Source organism: Schistocerca serialis, chromosome 7 (assembly GCF_023864345.2).
Source record: "Schistocerca serialis cubense isolate TAMUIC-IGC-003099 chromosome 7, iqSchSeri2.2, whole genome shotgun sequence".
NCBI classification, from domain to species: Eukaryota; Metazoa; Arthropoda; class Insecta; order Orthoptera; family Acrididae; genus Schistocerca; species Schistocerca serialis.
The window spans coordinates 566,448,133-566,473,816 of NC_064644.1; positions in this window are offsets into that span (position 1 = coordinate 566,448,133).

Consider the following 25,684-nt stretch of genomic DNA (forward strand, 5'->3'; position numbering starts at 1 on the left):
AACAACAATCAGAAGTTTAGTTCCACTAAATTCAGCTGCCCTGCATAACATCCAAATAACTGTTCAGTGCAGTGCCGTGATACGTCTATGTACTCAAACGGAATACTGTTTATTACGTACATGGCCACTCCCCCAATTTGCAAGGAACTCCTTGAAAAACAACCAGCTCTCTCTGTATCCTGGTAAAGGAAATTATTGCAGTGGTACTCCAATATTTCATAGTCAACATCTATACGCAGTTCACTAACTTGATATCTAATACCTCTTATATTTAGATACAGGGACATCTTTTAAGCAGGTATACCTATCAGTTGACTTCAATCTAAAAAGGGTGCAGCTCTAACACCTACCATAACCCACTACACTGTCACATAAAGCTTTGCCAGTCTCCCCTTCCCATACCTACTGAGGTGCAGGCCACGCCTAGTAAAACCCGGTCTACCGATAAACTGGCACCACTGCAATGGAGCCACGCCCTCTGCCTTCAGTGCCTTCATGAGTCCCGTATTAACAATCCTAACAGCCGCATGAAGATGGGGCGGATCATGAGGCTGAAAAAGCTGCACGAAATGCCCATTAGTGCTACCAGTCTGACTAGTTTAAGACATCAGGGAATACACTGCATGCTGCTAGAGGGGGCTATAGAGGGCAAAAACTGTAGAGGAAGTCATAGATTGGAAAATAACAAACGAATAACTGAAGACATAGGGTGTATGTGCTATTCTGAAATAAAGAGACTGGTACAAGAGAAAAATTAGTGGCTGGCCATATCAAACCAACCAGAAAACTGATGACTCAAAAAAATGTATATATGTAACAGGAACTGCGAAACGTATTGTGTGCGTGCGTGTGTGTGTGTGTGTGTGTGTGTGTGTGTGTGTGTGTGTGCAGCATAATTAATAGAGAAAACTGACATGGGTGAAAACTGAAAATACATGACAGCATAATCGACCTAACTGAAAGTTGGGATTTTATGCATTTACGCTTCGTGAAATCTACACTCCTGGAAATTGAAATAAGAACACCGTGAATTCATTGTCCCAGGAAGAGGAAACTTTATTGACACATTCCTGGGGTCAGATACATCACATGATCACACTGACAGAACCACAGGCACATAGACACAGGCAACAGAGCATGCATAATGTCGGCACTAGTACAGTGTATATCCACCTTTCGCAGCAATGCAGGCTGCTATTCTCCCATGGAGACGATCGTAGAGATGCTGGATGTAGTCCTGTGGAACTGCTTGCCATGCCATTTCCTCAGTTGGACCAGCGTTCGTGCTGGACGTGCAGACCGCGTGAGACGACGCTTCATCCAGTCCCAAACATGCTTAATGGAGGACAGATCCGGAGATCTTGCTGCCCAGAGTAGTTGACTTACACCTTCTAGAGCACGTTGGGTGGCACGGGCTACATGCGGATGTGCATTGTCCTGTTGGAACAGCAAGTTCCCTTGCCGGTCTAGGAATGGTAGAACGATGGGTTCGATGACGGTTTGGATGTACCGTGCACTATTCAGTGTCCCCTCGACGATCACCAGTGGTGTACGGCCAGTGTAGGAGATCGCTCCCCACACCATGATGCCGGGTGTTGGCCCTGTGTGCCTCGGTCGTATGCAGTCCTGATTGTGGCGCTCACCTGCACGGCGCCAAACACGCATACGACCATTATTGGCACCAAGGCAGAAGCGACTCTCATCGCTGAAGACGACACGTCTCCATTCGTCCCTCCATTCACGCCTGTTGCGACACCACTGGAGGCGGGCTGCACGATGTTGGGGCGTGAGCGGTTGCGAATGGTCCTCGCCGATACCCCAGGAGCAACAGTGTCCCTAATTTGCTGGGAAGTGGCGGTGCGGTCCCCTACGGCACTGCGTAGGATCCTACGGTCTTGGCGTGCATCCGTGCGTCGCTGCGGTCCGGTCCCAGGTCGACGGGCACGTGCACCTTCCGCCGACCACTGGCGACAACATCGATGTACTGTGGAGACCTCACGCCCCACGTGTCGAGCAATTCGGCGGTACGTCCACCCGGCCTCCCGCATCCCCACTATACGCCCTCGCTCAAAGTCCGTCAACTGCACATACGGTTCACGTCCACGCTGTCGCGCCATGCTACCAGTGTTAAAGACTGCGATGGAGCTCCGTATGCCACGGCAAACTGGCTGACACTGACGGCGGCGGTGCACAAATGCTGCGCAGCTAGCGCCATTCGACGGCCAACACCGCGGTTCCTGGTGTGTCCGCTGTGCCGTGCGTGTGATCATTGCTTGTACAGCCCTCTCGCAGTGTCCAGAGCAAGTATGGTGGGTCTGACACACCGGTGTCAATGTGTTCTTTTTTCCATTTCCAGGAGTGTATAAGGGTCGCCTGGGATGTGATATATTACATTTATCATTATCCATGGATCCCTTGAGTCTCTGGAACGTGGAAAGAGTCAAAGATTTTTTTTTTTTTACTCAGATATATGGATATTGTACAATTCTATTGCAGACAGAGTTATGAGGTATAATCCTTGAGAAGATATTCATCGGTGGAGTAAAAGAAGTTGGCCAGCAGGAGGTTCTTTAATTCACTCTGAAACCGATCTTTATTAGTTACGAAACCTTTGATGTACTCTGTTGAGTTATTAAATATATGAGTACCCGTGTATTTCACTCCTTTTTGTACTAATGTTAAGCTTTTATAGTCCTTATACAGATTGTCTGTGGTTCTGGTATTATAATCATGTTTTGCTCTATTTTGTGTAAAAAGAGTCATGTTGGAAATGACAAACGACATGAGTATATGTACTGAGAAGTAGAAGTTAGAATACCAAGTTTCTTAAAGAGGCCTCTGCATGATGATCTAGGACTGACACCAGATGTAATTCTAATGACTCGTTTCTGAATTTTGCAAATGTTCTCTTTGTGAGAGGAGTCTCCCCAAAAAATGATTCCATAACTCATTAGTGAATGGAAGTAGACCGAATAAACTAACTTCTTCATTTTTAAATCACCTATTTCTGCTATCACGCGTACTGCAAATGTAGCTGAACTAAGACGTTTCATTAAGTCTAGAGTGTGAGTTTTCCAATTTAGGCTGTGGTCAGTTTGTAGCCCTAAACGTTTGACACCACCTACAGCTTTAATTTCATTGTTTGAATACGTTATACTTATAGGGTCAGGTATTCTTTGTGAGGTACTAAACTGTATGTACTGGATCCTGTCAAAATTCAGTAACAATCCATCTGCTCTGAACCATCCATTGATACTTACAAATATTTCATTAGCTGATTGTTCAGTGAAATCACGAGTACTGTTTTTTATACTAATATTTGTATCATCTGCAAATAAGACAAAATTTGCATTTTGTGGCAATGCATATGGAAGGTCCATAATATATAATAGGAACAACAAGGGACCTAAAATAGAGCCCAGGAGCACCCCGTGTCTGATGGTTTCATATTTTGAATGACTATTGTTATACCACATAGATAGGGACACTTTCAGTAAAATGTGCACTGACATCCCGTGATCCACTTGCTACTGAGTTTTTGTGAGACATTTGGCTCTATGAAAGATCTGAATGCCTACAGTTAAATCAGCCCAGTAATACCAACAATATTAATTCTATGTGCAACGATTGAATCTGATTAGCATACGAGCTCATTTTACATGGTAGTGGATAGAATAACGTGATATAGATTGCGGTACTTGATTTAATCTAAAGTTCTGAACTCTTCGATAAGTCATATTTGCAGGCTGACTCATGGGAACGGATGAAGTTCGGACTTACATGAAGTATCAAAACAAGATGGATAATCAATCATTACAATCGACGGTAGCTTATTTATTCTTGGGGCATTTGTTTGCCATGCCATATCGTCAACACATTAAAATTGTTGATGGATTCGCACTCATTATTTATACTGTTTGTTTGTTTCTCAAATGCAGCATTTATGAAAATTGAATGATGAATGTCACATTGAACACCTTCTATACAAGTCACTGGCAACGATGATATATTATTTTCCTCTTATTTTTGTTCCCATTGTTCCGATTTCTTGCATCATCTGTTGTTGTAGCGTGCGTAGTAGCACTGGGGTCAATATGAGCCCATAATAATATTGGAAAAAGATACCTCCCTTGTTATGAAAGCTATTTTTTTCAAAATATATGACTCTCTCTCTCTCTCTCTCTCTGAGTCACTTATATCAAATGATGAATGGTTCGGTTTTATATTTAGCACTTATTAAAGTTTATTCACGGTTTTTGCGCTGAGTACCACTGGGGTCAGTACGACCCCAATCTAAATTTCTTTTTGCTCGTTCAACGTAATATTAATTTATGAAATAGAATCATTTCCGTTAAAAAAAACTGTAACGTCTGTTTTACGTCGATTTATTAAAGTACTGCAGATATATCCGGTATAATTTACTTATGGCCTATACGGGCCTAGTGGTACTCAGCGAGAGGAAATAATCCTGGTAGTAGGAGGGCTAAAAATATTGTAAATTAAGGCTCTGCTCTATAGGCTGTAAAGAGAAATGTCGTTCATTGTGAGAGTTACCAGTTGTCGTCGAAACAAGAAAAAGAGATACAGTACACTGTGGTCCGGAGGCGCAGACTTTTTGTGATGTGGAAGCTTGTTTACAGCAGGGTGTAAAACACTTTGCGGATATGAGCGCAGTCGATAGATTGCCAGGGCGTCCGCAGAACCAACTGAGTGTTCGATGTCTTCCTGTATGACTTGTGCTGTTATCTCATGTACTGTAAGTTCATCAGCTCCAGGTAGAATTCAGTCAGTTGTGTGGTTCAAGCTGCATTACACTGTAGTTTAAATCCTGTCACTGTGTGTTGTCCTACAGAAAACTAAGTGACGCTATGGGCTGTATTGTGGCTTCACTTGTGTGTTTATTGTTATTGTGCTGTTTGTACTTACGTATGGATCAGCACATGTTCCTTTAACTTTTCCACAACTTGTTAGCAAGGAACGTGTATTAATCTACAGTTGGGCTGGGGGATAGTGCCCTCTGCTGTGTATCAGCAAATGGATGTATCCTACGACTCGTGCTCTCTACGGTGATGACAAATATTCAGATCGCAACGTATCATCTGATAAGCTGTTCGCCCGAACACCAGATATGGAGGAGAATGGAGGCGCTGCACGTGTTGGACGAAAATCCTGGAACTAGTGTGCAACGAGCGGCAGTAAAATACGTAAGCCGTCCTCGTGTCGGTTGCCATATCAATACCGTCTTCAACGCGGGCACACAACCACGGTAGCGAATCAATCAACGATTCTAGGAAAATTGTGGGGCAGATGAACTATTTGCATTTACGATAACTTTTTGACCATGAGGTGATTGCAAAGAATGTTGTTGTGAATTTTCATAATCTGTAAGAGTACACTGACGAAAATTCTCATGATACTGCAGGAAGAGGCCTTCAGTATGCCCCTCTGTCAACGTATCACAGTGGTTCTTCGCGATAGATTAAATAGGTCCAAGCATGGTACGAAAGAGGGAGTTAATCTCAGAACTATCTCACTGACATATTCTCTGCCGCTCTGGAGATGCTTCACATCAACAAGGACTACAGACGTGGTTCATGCGCGGAGATGCACACGCATATCCTCGCCCGTGTAATACCTCGTACAAAAATTGTGCAATAGCACGAAATTTCACTCTGCTGCGGAGTGCGCGCTTATTAGAAACTACCTGACACGCACTGACAGCAAAAAGTGACAACACCAAGAAGAAATTGTGCGACACAATGAAAGTGGTAGGCGTATGTGAAAGATGACGTCTGTTCGTACTTCGAGCCAGTCGCGCAAGAGTGTCGTCAGTAGCGCCATTATAAGGATGCAAATCAGGTGTGCCCTAACTACATGCTCTAACGGTCGTGATGGCACGTGGTGGGTTGATGTTAGTCAAGAAAGCCTTTAAGGCGACAAAGGCGCCTTTATCAACACCTCACTGAGTTTGAACGAGGTCCTTAATAGGGCTACGAGAAACTGGATGTCCCTTCTATGATACTGCCGAAAGGGTTGGCAGGATTGTAGGCACTGTACATGATTGCTGGCAGCGGCGGTCAGGAGAATGTACCACGCAAGAACACGGGGCTCCGCACAGCCACGTAGCACTGCCGAAAAGCGTCGCCTTCGCCGTATGGCTCTGGCGCATCGTACTGCATCTGCAGTAGCAGTTTGAGCAGCAGTTGGTACCACAGTGACACAACGAAATGTTACAAATCGGTTACGTCAAGGACAGCTCCAAGCCAGACGCCCTATAGAGCGCGTTTCATTGACCACAAAACACCGCCATTTGCGACTTCTAGGGTGTCAAGCGAGAGCTCATTGCAGGACAGGGTGTAAATCTGTTGTGTCTTCTAATGGAAGCTGGTTCTGCCTCTGTGCCGTTGGTGGCTTTGTCGTGGTTAGAAGGAGGCGTGTTACACGTATTGGACCTACACTTGGAGCCGTGGTCTGGGGCGCGATTTCGTGTGACAGCAGGAGCACACTTGTGGCTACCCCACTCAGACCAAATTTTTTATGTCAGTCGTGATTTTACCTGTTCTCCTACCCTTCATGAACAGTATTGGGTAGGGGCGGGTTGTTTGGGGAAGGAGACCTGACAGATAGGTAGTCGGTCTTATCGGATTAGGGAAGGACGGAGAAGGACGTCGGCCGTGCCCTTTCAGAGGAACCATCCCGGCATTTGCCTGGAGCGATTTAGGGAAATCACGGAAAACATAAATCAGGATGGCCAGACGCGGGATTGAACCGTCGTCCTCCCGAATGCGAGTCCAGTGTGCTAACCACTGCGCCACCTCGCTCAGTATGAACAGCATTCCTGGGGGTATTTTCCAAGAGGATAACACCCGCCCACATACCACTGTTGTAACCCAACGTGCTCTACAGAGTGTCAACACGTTGCCTTGGCCTGCTCGAACACCAGATCTGTCTCCAGTAGAGCACGTGTGGTACATCATCGGAAGACAATTCCAGTGTCATCCACAACCAGCATTAACCATCCCTGTATTGACCAACCAAGTGCAACAGGCGTGGGGACTCCATATCACAGACTGACATCCGGCATCTATACAACACAATTCATGCACGTCTACTTGCAGCATTGAAAAATCTGGTGCACACTGGTTATTGATGAACCATCATTTCACATTTGCAATGGTTTATCTTTCACTTCCATTAACCTGTCATTTTGCAATGTCAATCACTTAAATTTGTTATCTAGACAAAGGTATTCCCAAAGTTTTATTACTTAACATTAATTATTTTTTGGTGTTGCGATTTTTTTGCCGTCAATGAACTAAAACGACATCCAACTGTACATAAGTGCCAGCCCCAAGAACATTGCTGACGCAGTACCGAGTATGAACGCAGATCTTTGCTCTGTTTGTCGATGGGCACAGAACCTAGGTCTGAAACTAAACCCCAAGAAATCCCAGGTTATTCTTATATCTCATCCAAAGTTAATCAGCCGGACTTTCGCGAAACAGTCCCTCAAATACTCCTCAATGGTACCCAACCACCATACCAAAAAACAGTAAAAGACCTTGGAATAATCTTCGATGAACACCTAAACTGGGAAGAACATACAGTCACAGCTTGCCAGAAATCGCTCTCCTCCCTACATGCAATCCAAAAATTTAGAAAAATATTTCCAACCCATGTTAAACAAAAATTAGTCCAAAATTCGAGATGCCTCGACCTAGTGATGAATGCTTGCGTTAGATATATGTGCAATATACGGTTGTATGATCATATCAGTCCTTCATACTCCCAGCTAGGTTGGATACGCCCACATAAGGCACGCAATCTCCACACGATGTGCTTACTTCATCGATTTCGTAGCCACTGGTGCCCCAATACTTATCTTCTCACATTAAACACCTATCATCATTCCACAACCGCAATACCAGATCGGATATGTCTAGCATCTTGGCTGTACCTTTACATAACACAAAATCTTTCTCCGTGTCATTCTCCATCTCAGCCATACGACTATGGAACGCGCTCCCCTGTGATCTGCGTCTTATCCAGGACCACTCAACATTCAAGAGGACTTACATATTAGGGACGGTAGAGCCACCATTGTTGTGCCCCTCTCATCTCTTTCTTTTTCCTCTCCATCATAGCTTCGAATTTTACCATTCTATTTCTCTTCCTCTAACCTATCTACTTCTTCTATATCTCTTTCAGTCCATTCTATCGTCTTATGCCTCTGCTCGATGAGAATAACTCACAAGCTGCAAGAACATAACGAGAAAATTCCCAACTAGCAATAGCACTGACATTCATAAAAGAAAAATATGTTTACTTTCATATAATTAGTCATTACTATTATTATTATTATTATTCTTGATTGTTACACTTATTTTTTTGATTGTTATAATTATCATTGTACTACTGTTATAATCTCTATTTTTTCTTCTTTATCATTAATACTGTATAACACGTTATATGTCCTTAATGTTCTTTACAAACTCAAATTCGTTCAATTTGAGTATGCCTGGTTAGGTGTAAGAGAGGGCCTGAAGGCCCTAATCTTGCCAGGTAAAATAAATGCATAAACAAAAATAAATAAAGAAATAAAATAAATAAAACTGTGTGCGACTCCGAGCCTAAAACCTGGAATCTGTACATGCCACAGGCAAATGGCCCCTCGAATAATCTTTGCAAGTAGCTCTAATTCCGGCACATAAACTGCCATATCCCAAACATCACAGAAGGCATCTCGCAAAACCTATCGTGATGATACTATTTTCTGGCAGGCTGACTGCTACACGAGACAAGCACACTGAAACAACATAGCATACATCGAGATAGCATATCACTACAGGTGATGGAACTGAGACATGGCAACAACTAGCGACTGCACGCCGTTAGGTTCAACAGCTCATATAAGCGCGATGGCTCTTATAGGAAGTTTTTAGACATACGATACGGTTGTTAATGAGACACAAACGAACTGCATACGGATTATCGCAGTGGGACCCAACGGTTTGCCAGTGGAATGTTATAGCACATTCTGGTGTTTCCTGTGGACAAGATAGAGAAAAATCTGGTATCAAATCCTACGATACATTCTATCGTTATCGGAAAACACAGATGCTGTAATGGTACCAATGCTCAGGAAAAACAAAATCATATCAGTCGATAATAAGCGAGCGATTGTCTTAACCAATATTGATTAGAAAATACTAGCTCAGCTAATTAAAATTAGACTCTAAACTGAATTGCCCAGAGTCTTAGGCCATTATGAAAAGTCTGTGATCCCAGTGTCTTTACAGCGGTCCAGCCCAACCCTGTATGAAGAGAGAGGGTAAAGTAGATTTAAAGCTGTTGTTCCAATCACAGATTCTGGTTGCCAGTACAATTATGAGTTTCAAGGTAGAAGACCAGGGCGTGCGCACCACCGAGCCATCAGTAACCTCAGATAACTTGCCTGAGTACACGACCAGCAGACATCGGAGAAATTTCTGTGTTTACCTTTCAGTTAATTCACGAATTCCGAAAAATGGCGTAGGGCGGCAGAAGATCCAGTGGCTGATAGTTTCAAAACTCCCCGCGAAGGCGACGGCTGCGAGGAAGGACGCTGGCGCTCCCATGCGACGGTCACACGCCTGGCGCCGCCCCAGTGGTGCCAACCTTTGCATGGCCTGGCCAAACAACCTTTCGGCTGGAAGTGTGAGCGACTTTCGGCACTCCTGCCTGCGCTCACATTGGCAGCAGGGATCTTCTGTACTCGGAGGAAGCATACGCTCACTGTTCGAGGATCCCACTTCACTGAATTGCTTCGATTCACCTCTCGAGCTCAGTTCTTTGCGGTGCTCTCTGCGCTCAGTTCGTGGCACACACTGTTGGCTTTATTTCGTAACCAGCAGTCGCGCGGTAGTATCCGCCGTTCTGTGCTTCACGGCCGTGGAAGCAACCAGGCGCAGTTAAACCTCAGTTTTCACCAGGCTATTCGCAGTAGAACAGTCACAGCACAGACGACCGTGTTTAAGACGTAGATATTCAGTTTGCACCGTGAGAGATCAGCCTCACGGTTTTATGACTATTAATTAGGCAGTCTTGGTCTTGCTGCCCCTATCCATGTGCTCGCACCGTATTGACGCTCATGGCTCTACGACACAACTTGTGGTTCGAATCCTGGAGTTCATCATTGTTAAGATGCATCAGAGCTTTCTCTAGCCGCTGGAGTAGTTGTCGCTATCTTTGATCTTATTTTCTGTCTTTGCGTGTAACTGTGGCTCGGCCCACAGATTGTCTGCAGATGGATTGTTTAGTCCGAAATTGTGCACTGGCTAGTTATCATCTACTCCTATCGTGACTGCCTCTCATTTCAATGTGTTTCTAAGATTGTGTCTGCCTTTCTTTCAGCTGTCTGTTAATTGTTCGTAGTCTCCCCCTGTTCTCTTCACTAAGCAATTAATTTAAATCAGCAACAGAAATCCCTGCAGTAAGTGAAGAAGAATCCGCCGCCATCACGATCCGAAGGGCAGCACATTATCCGGTAAGATTCTTCTAATTTTATGGTAGGGAAGACAACGACAGGCAGAACTGATTTCCTTTTTTCATTTCGATCCTTCCGAAGCCAAAAGAAACGAGCAAACAACAAAAGGTCGTAGAATGAGTGATATATTGGCAGACTATCGAGACCTACTTCACCTTACTTGTGAAGTGCAGGCAACTTCGCTGACAGTATTTCTCGATTTCTAAGAAGTGTGTCATCGAGTAGCATTTGACTATATCGTGTCATGGGATTTATTAGTAAATTTATTAGTAAATTCATCGAAATCATAAAGTGATGTATACGAAGTGGGCTCTCCCGAATCAGGATCAATTTTTGGGTTAGAGGAGCTCAGAAAAGTTCAATCTTTCATGCTCTATCAGCAGTTTAAACAGCAGGTTAAATGCTGGACGACGGAAGACCTAGAAAATGTCCGTATTATAGCTGTAAATGGTCGTAGCTGTGTCTAAGCGCTCATAGAAACCACTGAGAAAGAAATCCTTATAGGTACTAAAAGCTGGCTCTAGCTTGAGATACGTTCATCTGGAATTTTTACCAAGGATCTAACAGTGTACAGAAAGGGTAGACTAAACCCAGTTGGGGCTGGCATGTTTTTGCTTCATCTACATCTACATCTATTTACATACTGCACAATCCACCATACGGTGCGTGGCGGAGGGTACCTCGTACCACAACTAGCATCTTCTCTCCCTGTTCCACTCCCAAACAGAACGAGGAAAAAATGACTGCCTGTATGCCTCTGTACGAGCCCTAATCTCTCTTATCTTTGTGGTCTTTCGGCGAAATGTAAGATGGCGGCAGTAAAATTGTACTGCAGTCAGCCTCAAATGCTGGTTCTCTAAATTTCCTCAGTAGCGATTCACGAAAAGAACGCCTCCTTTCCTCTAGAGACTCCCACCCGAGTTCCTGAATCATTTCTGTAACACTCGCGTGATGATCAAACCTACCAGTAACAAATCTAGCAGCCCACTCTGAGTTGCTTCTATGTCCTCCCTCAATCCGTCCTGATAGGGATCCCAAACGCTCGAGCAGTACTCAAGAAAAGGACGTATTAGCGTTTTATAAGCGGTCTCCTTTACAGATGAATCACACCTTCCCAAAATTCTACCGATGAACCGAAGACGACTATCCGCCTTCCCCACAACTGCCATTACATGCTTGTCCCACATCATAACGCTCTGCAATGTTACGCCCAAATATTTAATCGACGTGACTGTGTCAAGCGCTACACTACTAATGGAGTATTCAAACATTGCAGGATTAATTTTTCCTATTCATCTGCATTAATTTACATTTATCTATATTTAGAGTTAGGTGCCATTCTTTACACCAATCACAAATCCTGTCCAAGTCATCTTGTATCCTCCTACAGTCACTCAACGACTGTCACTCAACGACGACACCTTCCCATACACTGCATGAGGGCTTAATTAAAATGCAGTAATTTTAGTAGCTGTATGTCCGGTTACGAAGTCTCGTAACCGGTTGGCCCTGAGTAGTATTAGTATGTAATCTGACTGCATAAAATAACAATAAAGAATGACAAGAAATTTCCGTTAACACAATTGATTAATTAAGTCCCCTGCAACTATAAAAGCTACGAAACAACAAAACACAAGTGAAACTGTTCTGTGTGTGGTAGTGTGATTCAACGTACATGTATCTGGCATGGTTCTTCCTCAATACGACAAGATTTTTACAATGAACTAATTGAAAAACCAGAAATACTATAATTGCGCATAGAAACCAGAATTGCAAGTCTAATAGGAGGTGCATTCAAGTTCTAAGGCCTCCGATTTTTTTTTTCTAATTAACTACTCACCCGAAATCGATGAAACTGGCGTTACTTCTCGACGTAATCGCCCTGCAGACGTACACATTTTTCACAATGCTGACGCCATAATTCCATGGCAGCGGCGAAGGCTTCTTTAGGAGTCTGTTTTGACCACCGGAAAATCGCTGAGGCAATAGCAGCACGGCTGATGAATGTGCGGCCACGGAAAGTGTCTTTCATCGTTGGAAAAAGCCAAAAGTCACTAGGAGCCAGGTCAGGTGAGTAGGGAGCATGAGGAATCACTTCAAAGTTGTTATCACGAAGAAACTGTTGCGTAACGTTACCTCGATGTGCGGGTGCGTTGTCTTGGTGAAACAGCACACACGCAGCCCTTCCCGGACGTTTTTGTTGCAGTGCAGGAAGAAATTTGTTCTTCAAAACATTTTCGTAGGATGCACCTGTTACCGTAGTGCCCTTTGGAACGCAATGGGTAAGGATTACGCCCTTGCTGTCCCAGAACATGGACACCATCATTTTTTCAGCACTGGCGGTTACCCGAAATTTTTTTGGTGGTGGTGAATCTGTGTGCTTCCATTGAGCTGACTGGCGCTTTGTTTCTGGATTGAAAAATGGCATCCACGTCTCATCCATTGTCACAACCGACGAAAAGAAAGTCCCATTCATGCTGTCATTGCGCACCAACATTGCTTGGCAACATGCCACACGGGCAGCTATGTGGTCATCTGTCAGCATTCGTGGCACCCACCTGGATGACACATTTCGCATTTTCAGGTCGTCATGAAGGATTGTGTGCACAGAACCCACAGAAATGCCAACTCTGGAGGCGACCTTTTCAACAGTCATCCTCCAAAACAATTCTCTCCACTTTCTCGATTATGTCGTCAGACCAGCTTGTGCGAGCCCGAGGTTGTTTCGGTTTGCTGTCACACGATGTTCTGCCTTCATTAAACTGTCGCACCCACGAATGCACTTTCGATACATCCATAACTCCATCACCACATGTCTCCTTCAACTGTCGATGAATTTCAATTGGTTTCACACCACGCAAATTCAGAAAACGAATGATTGCACGCTGTTCAAGTAAGGAAAACGTCGCCATTTTAAGTATTTAAGACAGTTCTCATTCTCGCCGCTGGCGGTAAAATTCCATCTGCCGTACGGTGCTGCCATCTCTGGGACGTATTGACAATGAACACGGCCTCATTTTAAAACAATGCGCATGTTACTATCTCTGTCCAGTCCAGAGAAAAAAAATCGGAGGCCTTAGAACTTGAATGCACGTCGTACATTAACACAAGCCAGATGCTTTGTTGACTGCACCTGTGACCAAGAGACATTGTCATTAAAGAAATGTGAAATAATTTTTTTTTACCTTAATATATATTGACGAAAAATACACTGTGATCGTTGCAACATCTTCCATCTATACATTACACCAACCAAACAGCATTTACTCTCTCGTCCAACAGAACAACAACTGCACTCGACATCCTCTGAACTAGTACTGCCCTCGACATCCACTCAACAAGTACTGCGCCAGTGGAGGCGGCGGAATAATAATCTTTGGCGTAATCTCTGTCGCTGTGACTCAGTGTAGCCACCTTTCATATGCCCCTCCTCCACGGGCTAGAATTTGGTGGTATTTTTGCCAGCATTGGTGGTGAAAATACCACCAAATTCGTCCAAACAACACAGACAAAAATAAAAGATGATATTAATAAGTAAATATCACATAACTAAATAAATTTTGGCTTTACACTGACCCTTCAATAATATAATATATAAAAATACAGTAAGGAATACAAATGCTTGCATACATGTGATTTTACATAATAGTTTACGCAAATATCATTTCTCAGAGTAGTTAAACAGTTCAACAAATGGCACCAGCAATGACGAATAGGTGCAGGTGAGAGTCTCATAACATTTCATAAGCAGTCTATACACAATAAATCAGTTTATACAAATATTCACATAAAATCTTTTCAATTGTTCAATAAACAAGTAGCACTCCTCAGAGTAGTTGACAGTTCCAACAGTAGCACCCAGCAACAGTCAACAGGTGCAAATAGCAGTCCTATAACATTTCATAAACAGTAAATCAGTTTACACAAATATTCACATAAAATATTTTCAGTAGTTCAATAAACAAGTAGCACTTGTCAGAGTAGTTGGCAGTTCCAACAGTAGTACCCAGCATTGGTCAACAGGTGCAAATAGCAGTCCCATAACATTTCATCAGCAGTATTTGAACAGCTCCAACAGTGACACCCAGCAATCATCAACAGGTGCAGACAGCAACAAGTGACATCTCATCAGTGATTGAGCAGTTCCAACAGTGGCACCCAGCAATGATGAACAGGTGCAGACAGGAACAGGTGACATCATCTCAGTAGAAGCAGTATAATATTCACCAGCAATAATTACACAGTTCATCAGAGTTCTTCAGCAGAAATTAAACATTTCCAAGTGGCATCCACCAATGTCAGTAGGTGTAAGCACTAACAACAGTTTTAATGCACACACAAGTGCTTTTACAAAATTATTATCAATGCTCTTACACTAAACATGCAAATTATAATAAACACACAAATGATATCAGATAATTGTTATATTAACTATTACAAATACACAAATATCAGTAAACCTATAATATTTATGGGTGTCAGTGCAAGGCACAACAAACAAGTAAAATAATATTTAGGAGGTAGGTCGGTACCAATTATTTGGGATTAGGAAAGGAAAACACACAAAAGACACACACTCATCTTTCATCAACATATTAAGTACTATTGTGTAGTTGAATAGTGTTAACTGTGTAAATGCAATTCTGTCAAAATTTTATGTTCAACATGTGTATCAAGTAGTAGTGGTAGCTGTGTAATAGTCTATAATAGTTAGTCAACGTCATAGTCATCATGTCAAGACCAATGTTTGCCAAGCCAAATCAAAATGTACGGTTGCCGAACAACTGTCAGTGTGCCAAGATATGCAAATACTTCCTCTCTCCAAAAAAAAGTATATACTACTTATTGATTTAACAAAGTGTGTGTGTAGACAATCTTCCTTCCACTGGAGTGTTCTAGTCTGCCATCTTCATCCTTCTTGTTCCATATAAACCAACAAAAAAAAAAAAAATGCTCCTGACTTGCTTTACTTCTTATCCACCAAAACTCCAACAATCATCAGCATCACATAATCTCGATACTTCAATAATACCTCTTCAATACGTCGATACATGTAAACCTTATCATCAATATCATTTCACTTCCATAACAACTCTTTCCTCTAGTCAGTCTCCTCGAACAAGTACAGATAAAATCCTAGTGCAAACTTCAGTTCATCATCCTATACAATCCGAAGACACAGTGTCCACACACAACCTCCGTGGAATCCACCTGAGCCAAATCTTCTACTCAACATGAATTATAAAATACATTTTGGTTACCTCGCCCATCATAAAATAAAAGAAATGCAAACATGACCTCTAACAGCCTTCAGTTTGAATAACTTTCAGTAAGTAGGTGCGAGTACGTAGTATGAATGATCACATAAGACTTTGAATGAATAAATCGTAATATTTTACAGTGTGTACACCACTTCAAAAATCATGGCAAAACAGAAGCAAACATGTGCAGTAATTCTTTGTGTCAAGTGTCACTTGCTATTTCAATTGCTCCCGAAGAATGAAGTGTAATATCTGTCAATGGTCTAAAGCTAGTGTTGGTATTTCATGTCGTTAGCTTCCTTTCTATCAGCATGAATTTATACAGCTATCATAAAACCTCCAGTTCATGTGAAGTTTCTTGTACCAATGTAATTCTTAGAATTATAGCAGTTCATTTTCTTATCTTAAAATATAAAGCACTGATCGTAAGCAAAACATGCAATAGCGAGTAAATATACCAGTAGAGAACAGAATGTCAATAAGTGGATGCAGCACAATCCCTACAACGAGGCTCTGCCAAGCGAACAATCTATAATTAATACCATAGTATAATCTAAACTCCATGTTCGTACACAGTATATAAGCAGTTCTATATACCAAATTAAAGAGTAGTTATGACAACAAAACAGAAATGTGTAAATACACAATCCACACGCAAAGCAGCAAATACATATCTTACATTTACATCTACATCTACATGATTCCTCTGCAATTCACATTTAAGTGCTTGGCAGAGGGTTCATCGAACCACAATCATACTATCTCTCTACCATTCCACTTACGAACAACGCGCGGGAACGACGAACATCTACACCTTTCTGTTCGAGCTCTGGTTTCTCTTATTTTATTTTGATGATCATTCCTACTCATGCAGGTTGGGCTCAACAAAATATTTTCGCATTCGGAAGAGAAAGTTGGTGACTGATATTTCGTAAATAGATCTCGCCGCGACGAAAAGCGTCTTTGCTTTAATGACTTCCATCCCAACTCGCGTATCATATCTGCCACACTCTCTCCCCTATTACGTGATAATACAAAACGAGCTGCCCTTTTTTGCACCCATTTCGATGTCCTCCGTCAATCCCACCTGGTAAGGATCCCACGCCGCGCATCAATATTCTAACAGAGGACGAACGAATGTAGTGTAAGCTGTCTCTTTCGTGGACTTGTTGCATCTTCTAAGTGTCCTGCTAATGAAACGCAACCTTTGACTCGCCTTCCCCACAAATTTTCTATGTGGTCTTTCCAACTGAAGTTGTTCGTAATTTTTACATCCAAGTACTTAGTTGAATTGATAGCCTTGAGAATTGTACTATTTATCGAGTAATCGAATTCCAACGGATTTCTTTTGGAACTCATGTGGATCACCTCACACTTTTCGTTATTTAGCGTCAACTGCCACCTGTCACACCATACAGCAATCTTTTCTAAATCGCTTTGCAACTGATAATGGTCTTCGGATGACGTTACTAGACGGTAAATTACAGCATCATCTGCGAACAACCTAAGAGAACTGCTCAGAATGTCACCCAGGTCATTTATATAGATCAGGAACAGCAGAGGTCGCAGGACGCTTCCCTGGGGAACACCTGATATCACTTTAGTTTTACTCGATGATTTTCCGTCTATTACTACGAACTGCGACCTTCCTGACAGGAAATCACGAATCCAGTCGTACAGCTGAGACGATACCCCATAGGCCCGTAGCTTGATTAGAAGTCGCTTGTGAGGAACGGTGTCAAAAGCTTTCCGGAAATCTAGAAATACGGAATCAACTTGAGATCCCCTGTCGATAGCGGCCATTACTTCGTGCGAATAAAGAGATAGCTGCGTTGCACAAGAACGATGTTTTCTGAAACCATGCTGAGTACGTATCAATAGATCGTTCCCTTCAAGGCGATTCATAATGTTTGAATACAGTATATGCTCCAAAACTCTACTGCAAACCGACGTCAATGATATAGGTCTGTACTTACATGGATTACTCCTCCTACCCTTCTTGAACACTGGTGCGAGCTGCGCAATTTTCCAGTCTGCAGGTACAGATCTATCGGTGAGCGAGCAGTTGTATATGATTGCTAAGTAGGGGGCTATTGTATCAGCCTAATCTGAAAGGTACCTAATCGGTATACAATCTGGACCTGAAGACTTGCCCGTATCAAGCGATTTGAGTTGCTTCGCAACCCCTAAGGTATCTACTTCGAATAAACTCACGCTAGCTGCTGTTCGTGTTTCAAATTCTGGAATATTCCATTCGTCTTCCCCGGTGAATGAATTTCGGAAAACTGCGTTCAATAACTCCGCTTTAGCGGCACAGTCGTCGGTAACAGTACCATCGGCACTGCGCAGCGAAGGTATTGACTGCGTCTTGCCGCTTGTGTACTTTACATACGACCAGAATTTCTTCGGATTTTCTACCAAATTTCGAGACAATGTTTCGTTGTGGAACCTATTAAAGGCATCTCGCATTGAAGTCCGTGCCAAATTTCGCGCGTCTGTAAATTTTAGCCAATCTTCGGGATTTCGCGTTCTTCTGAACTTCGCATGCTTTTTCCGTTGCCTCTGTAACAGCGTTCGGACCTGTTTTGTGTACCATGGGGGATCAGTTCCATCTCTTCCAAATTTATGCGGTATGAATCTCTCAATTGCTGTTGCTACTATGAATTTGAGCCACATCTCGTCTACATTTGCATAGTCAGTTCGGAAGGAATGGAGATTGTGTCTTAGGAAGGCTTCTAGTGACACTTTATCCGCTTTTTTAAATAAAATTATTTTGCGTTTGTTTCTGGTGGATTTGGAAGAAACGGTATTGAGCCTAGCTACAACGACCTTGTGATCACTAATCCCTGTATCAGTCATGATGCTCTCTATTAGCTCTGGATTGTTTGTGGCTAAGAGGTCGAGCATGTTTTCGCAACCATTTACAATTCGTGTGTGTTCGTGAACTAACTGCTCGAAATAATTTTCGGAGAAAGCATTTAGGACAATCTCGGAAGATGTTTTCTGCCTACCACCGGTTTTGAACAAGTATTTTTGTCAACATATCGAGAGAAGGTTGAAGTCCCCACCAACTATAACCGTGTGAGTGGGGTATTTATTTGTTACGAGACTCAAATTTTCTCTGAACTGTTCAGCAACTATATCATCGGACTCTGGGGGTCGGTAGAAGGAGCCAATTAGTAACTTAGTTCGCCTGTTAAGTATAACCTTCACCCATACCAATTCGCATGGAGCATCTACTTCGACTTCACTACAAGATAAACCACTACTGACAGTCACAAACACTCCACCACCAATTCTGCCTAATCTGTCTTTTCTTAACACCGTCTGAGACTTCGTAAAAATTTCTGTAGAACTTATTTCAGGCTTTAGCCAGCATTCTGAACCTATAACAATTTCTGATTCTGTGCTTTCTATTAGCGCTTGAAGCTCAGGACTTTCCCAGCACAACTACAACAATTTACAACTACAATTCCGACTGTTCATTCATCCAAGCACGTCCTGTATTTGCCATGCACCCTTTGAGATTGCAGCCCACCCCGTACTTTCCCGAGGCCTTCTAACCTAAAAAACAGCCCAGTCCACGCCACACAGCCTCCGCTACCCGTGTAGCCGCCAGCTGAGTGTTGTGAACTCCTGACATATTCAGCGGAACCCGAAACCCCACCACCCTATGGCGCAAGTCAAGGAATCTGCAGCCAACACGATCGCAAAACCGTCTGAGCCTCTGAGTCAGACCCTCCACCCGGCTCTGCACCAAAGGTCCGCAGTCGGTTCTGTCAACGATGCTGCAGGTGGACAGCTCTGCCTTCATCTCCTAAGCAAGACCGGCAGCCTTCACCAAATCAGATAGCCGCTGGAATCCAGAGAGAATTTCCTCACATCCAAAGCGACACACGTCATTAATGCCGACATGTGCCACCACCTGCAGCTGGCTGCACCCTGTGCTCTTCGTGGCATCCGGAAGGACCCTTTCCACATCAGGAATGACTCCACCCGGAATGCACACGGAGTGCATACCTGAAAAATAAACTCAGTTAATTGTAAAGGATGAGCCAGACAATAGGAGATTTTACTTTATTATATGAGCCTCCAACCAGTAACTTCATTTTTCCATTGCGGCCAAGCCACGGCCGGCAGCGTTAGCTGCCTGTAAATTCTTTCGTCCCACGGTCTAGTAACAGGAAGTCAGCACCGAGAAAGGGCACCTTGTTCACGCGCCTCTCTCGTGTGCTGACGAGGTAACGCCGTCCCAGGCGTCGCTTAGCAGGCAACGCTCTGGAAAGTTCCATGCCGCCCGCACGGTTTGCTCGGTCCTGACCAATCAGGGTGGAGGAAGCCGCGTGGTGCGTCGAATATACCCGGCCGCCCGTCGCCGGGCCCGCTCTCTTGTATTCTTGCTCACCCGCGAGTCGGATGCGCGCCTTGTAGCATTGAACATCTCCCGCTTCTCCCGGTGCTGCGGCACTGTGGACTTAGTTTAGGCAGACAACCACTTTCGGTAGCTTCGCGAACAATGTTCGCCAAATTGCAGGCTCTGGCTCACCCTCACCTCCCTAGGCCTTTGTAGCCCCTTTTCATCATGCTTTAGCCAATAAATGGCCTTTCTCTAACAATTACTCTATTATTCCATAACGCCCACCGCCTGCCCATACCGTCCATCCTGTACAATTGGTGTCAGAAGTGTGGATCCGTTCCCGTAGTGACTTTGTCGCTACACTAAATTTCTCCCGGCAAGACGCCGTACACTTCGCGCATGGAATGCGCCAACCGGCCGCCACGTTTGCTCCACGTGGGCCGTGGCTGCTCCACTAAACACGCACAGGGCGCGCGCTGCAGCGAGGCAGCCCACGCTAGTCAGCCACGTGAGCTGGACGCCGCCGCGCTGCCCGCTACTTGAGTTGGAGGGGCCTGCGCTGCGCTGCGCGACAGGGCCGGGGCGCCGTCATCCTCCGCCGCCGCGCCGCCCACCGTCGCCGCCCGCCGCTGTCACCGACGCGCCAGGGCCTGCCGCCATCGCGACCGGCCGAGCCAGCGCCGTCCGCCGCCAACACATCTGCCGCCGCCCGAGGGTCCGGACACCGCCGCCGCCGCCCGCTACCGCCCGCCGACCACCGACCACCGCCGCCGCAGTCACTGCACCGCGCCGTCGCCGCCACCAATGCGTCGCACCGCCGCCATCACCATGTAAGTCGCCGCGATGCTTACAAATATAACTTCGACGATCTTCCGCCGCTGGATTGAGAATCTTTGTGGCCGTCCTTTTTTTGTAACGATCATTACTTTTTTCTGGTCACTAGCGTCCCATAAAATAGTAAACATGCCGATGGGAACACAAGTGACGGAACGGGATACCCCCGTAGAGGCATCTGTCTCGCAAGACCCGCTCGAGGCCATAAATGCGCAAATGCGCCAGTTATTCGCACAAAATCAGGAGCTACTTGAGCAAAACCGCGTCTTGAAACAGACGCTGGAAGCTAGTGCGCGAACTTCCATACCTGTGGCTAGCTCCACCCCTGTAACAAATGCTCAAACAGAGGCAACTAACACTAATTCTGTCTCTAATACAAACGCCACAATTTCTGCTAACATGGCGACTGTAAGCAATTTTCCTGCGGCTGATTTCATTCCCACCTTTTCTGGGAAGTCCCACGAAAATGTAGCTATGTTCTTACAAAATATTCGTGATGTGGGTCGCACGTGTGCCTGGCCGGATGATCTATTGGTCAATGTAGCCAGACTCAAGTTGACAGGGGAAGCCCGAATGTTCATAGAAACAGTGGACGAATTGCGTGACACGCACGAATTTGAAGTATTGGCCCGCGGATTGACTACGCGTTATTCAGATACCAGAGGTACCGCATATTACAGAGATCAATTATCAACCCTTAGGCAGAAGCCTAATGAGGATTTTGATGCCTTTGCAGATCGCATACGAGCAGTGTCTTGTCGTACCTACAAGCTAGGTGAAAATGCCAGTGAAAACAGAATTTTGCGCTCAGAAGCCGAAGCGCGTGCAATTGATGCATTTGTTCGCGGTATTGACCCTCGCATCGGAGGAGAAGTCAAAGCAGCCTCCCCCACTTCTCTGTTTGAAGCTGTTCGTTTGGCAATGCTTCGCGAAGAGGTGTTGCGTTTTTGCGCTGCCGCCCCGCGCCCATCGGACCCAGTACCGGTCCCAGCAAAAGAAGTATTTTGTCAGCGTTGTGGGAAGCCTAACCATACGGCAATGCGCTGTCGCGCGCCGTATTGCACTATTTGCCAGACAGTAGGTCATGCTAATAATGTTTGCTCCACAAAGTCACCATTTTCAAATCAGATGCGCGGCCACCGCCGCAACGCGGGGTCGAATCAGGGAAACGCTTGGGGGGCAGGTTCCGCCACCCACCCGCGCCCCCGACAAAAATAATACACCCGGTTAGGACCGAAAAATGTAAAGAGGTGGAACACGTTAGTCTATTTGGCGTACTCGGGAACAAATCAGTTAGAATTTTAGTTGATACTGGTGCTCAAGTTAGTGTATTGTTTGTGGAGAAAAATGATCGAAGGGTATTACAGCCACCCCGGTACAATATCAGTGGCCTTGGAGAGGAAGTAATTGTCCCTGCAGGTTCGTGTGTAGTGAATCTGCAAATCGACGAGGGTAAATACAGTCAGATGATGGAGGTAGTAAGGCTAAAGAAGGGTGAATTTGACATCATACTAGGGAATGACTTCCTGCACCGTTATCAGGGGATAGTGGATTATCGAACGCGAACTGTGCAGTTCGGCGAAGCAATTCACCGATTTGGCAGTGCGCACCCCCGTCAGACGCGAGGGAGCTGCGAAAGGCGCCGTTCACAGTCTCCCATAAAACCGCAGATGTGGGCGATAAAAACCACTCACCCTGTGAGGATAAAAGGCGGAAGTGGAAAGATTCTCTGGATAGATGTCAAAAATCAAGAACAGCCTAATACAGACATTCTGGTTGACCCGCTCACCCAGAATGATGTTTTAGATCGTCAGTCAGTACATATAAAGAGAAGTATCTGCCGACCGGAAAGGAGACAGAAGGGTCTTGCGATACCAGTAAGTATAGATAATTTTGGTGTAGAAGATGTTGTGATACCGAAGGGTACTATTGTTGCCAGTGGACAAGAAATTTTTGAGGAAATAAGAGCAGCTGAGAAGCAGCGAGATAAAGATGAGAAAGGAAGGAGAAGAAAGAAATGTTCAGTTAGAGAAGTGCGATATGTCGCGTCGACGATAAGGAGTCAGTTAGCAGAGAAGTTAGGTCATTTAAACAGTGAGGAGAAAAGGATGTTGCAGCCAGTATTAGAGGAATTTTCATGGTTGTTTGAAGAGAGGCAGTTTCTACCGGCTACGGATTTGGTTCAGCACGGAATTCCGACCGGAGAAGCTCGGCCTATTACGCCAGTAGTTCCACCCAAAAAAGCAAGAAAGAAGGTAATACAACCGCCTAGACAGCAACGTAGATATGCTCTAAGGTCAAAGCCCTACGATTTGCGTTCCAGAAAGTAGGTCTGAAATGGTATGTAAACAGTTGGAAAAGTCCTGCATGCAGCAAGAGAATCAATTGACGGAAAACACCGTCGTTACTACACATTTATTGAAGTTGTGCATGTTAATTATAAGTAGACATAAGAATTGGCAATTGTTGGTAACTGGTAATAGAATTTATGACGTCACATGTTAATGGAAGTGACTGAAGTTATGTGATCATTTTGTCTTGTCATTTAACGTCTCCAGTCATGTTATCGTAGCAGTCGAGAATTAAAACCACAAACATTCTTTAATCATGGAATTAAGGTGAAAGTTGTCCTTGTCAAAAGAACACGTAGAGAAAGAATCAGTTAATCTTGTATATTTCAAAGAGATTCACATTTCACTTGTTAATTTAGTGAATAGCGCACGAACACAGGTATTAAAGCTTTACCATAAAAACATGATACTAATACGCCTTCGTAACTGCCAGTAGATCAGTGACTACATGCAGCCGTCTACCTGTACTTTGAAAGACGCCCTATTACATGTATGTTTTGCAAAATGATCACACAAAGATAATAACAAGAATAAATACGTCCAAGTTAAACAACAAATAGGCTACTCTAAAGTAAAAGGAGTCTTCCTGAAGTGCTATTTTATTGTTTTCGTGATGCGATGTTGAACAGACAACGAGGTAAGTTTTTTGGTACCACGTATTTCTGTTTATCAAATGCCACGGAAGGAGTGCGTAAATACCTCCACTGTGGTCTACAGCTGTTCACATACGCCGAGTCCCGCCCCTCCCTGTCAGCTGACGACGCGGCCCCCTCCCCTCCCCATCCACCGGCCTGCCGAGAGAGCGGCCATTGCAGTTCCCCCTTCCCCACCCACCGCCTCGGTCCTTGGTGCGTGCAGCATCTGCACCTCTTCCCTCGCCCCTCCTCACCGCCCAACCATCGCCCTGCAGGCCACGTGCCTCAGCCACGCTACACATTCCTATATTCGTACGTTGCAGTTTAAACAGCAAACCTAAAGGGATGGTTATAAAAATAAAATCACCAGCTTAATATTGCCCTACAGATTTTATTAGTCTTATCTAAAGACGGGAATCTATGTGTATTGTCTATTTGAATTTTCAGTATGGAACAAAAATCGTAAGAGAGAACTTTTACCTGGTACGCATTGTGGAAACTATCAGGATTAGAAAACATTGGAATTTCAGATCGATCTCCGGCTATGTTGTATTACCACCACGGTTAATAAACGGATCTATATGGTGTCAAGGAAGCCGGCACTTGCCGCTGTATCCGTCCTGTAAACGACCGCTGTGTGGGGAACGCGTTAGCCAAGGAGTTGGGTTTGGAATGCCATTGCAAAATATAGTTTATATAGAAGTCTAACACCTGCCATTTACCTAAATTTTGAAGAACAGAGTGTTTAAATAAAATAATTGGAACCCGATAGTTTTGTGACCTCTAGCGATTGAAGTTATTAGAGTCCCTTAGAAAAGAACATCCTCCACGCATAACTGTCGTGAACAACATAAGATAACTCTGGAAGGAAATTTTGTGACTGTACCGAGAGACAAACTCCATGCGTAGTAAGAGGACGGACCCAGCGTGAACGCCAGTTCTGCCGCCCAGCCAGTGAAACCGGACGCAGCCGTACTGTCAGCTGTGCTGTCAGCAACTTTACAATCTCACGAGCGCGACGCGTGTCGCACCTTAGCACCTCAAGCTGCACTGAATCTTAACACAGAAATTCTTAACCATTATATAACGAACCCTTTGAATAACCTTGCGCACATTTTCAATAGTAAGGAACATACTTTGCTCCCTACACACTCTTTATATGACAGATGAACTCTAATTTTATTAAAAACCAAAGCACCGACAGGTAAGTCATATCGACATCTTCGAGACGCAACCAGCTTCGTCGAGCCGCCAATATTGATTATATGGAAGCAGGTAAGTGAGAGAATGAACGAAAGGAACAACCAATACACACCGGAACGATTGGTTGGGTGACTGATGATCGTCAATATTTGCAAATACAAATCAACACAGGAGACGGTTTATCACACGTTTAATAATTATTGATCTGTCCATTGAAGGAGACATAAAATCATTTTTCATCAGAATCTTGCTAAAGGAAGTATTAACGTGACACTACACTATTCCACAGCATTACACACAACATTGCCATTACTTAATGACAGTTTTCCTGTGGGTAGAAGTACCAAAGATCGGTTGGAATGAAAATACAAACGAGAGCTTAAAGGAATACCAGGGGATGCTTACATTCATTTTGCTACGAAATGTAACTGGAGGATAAGGAAGTTTTGTTTGAAGGAAATAATATTTTAAACTTTTGCTTTTGTTACGGTTTTGCCACCGCTTATATCACTATGACG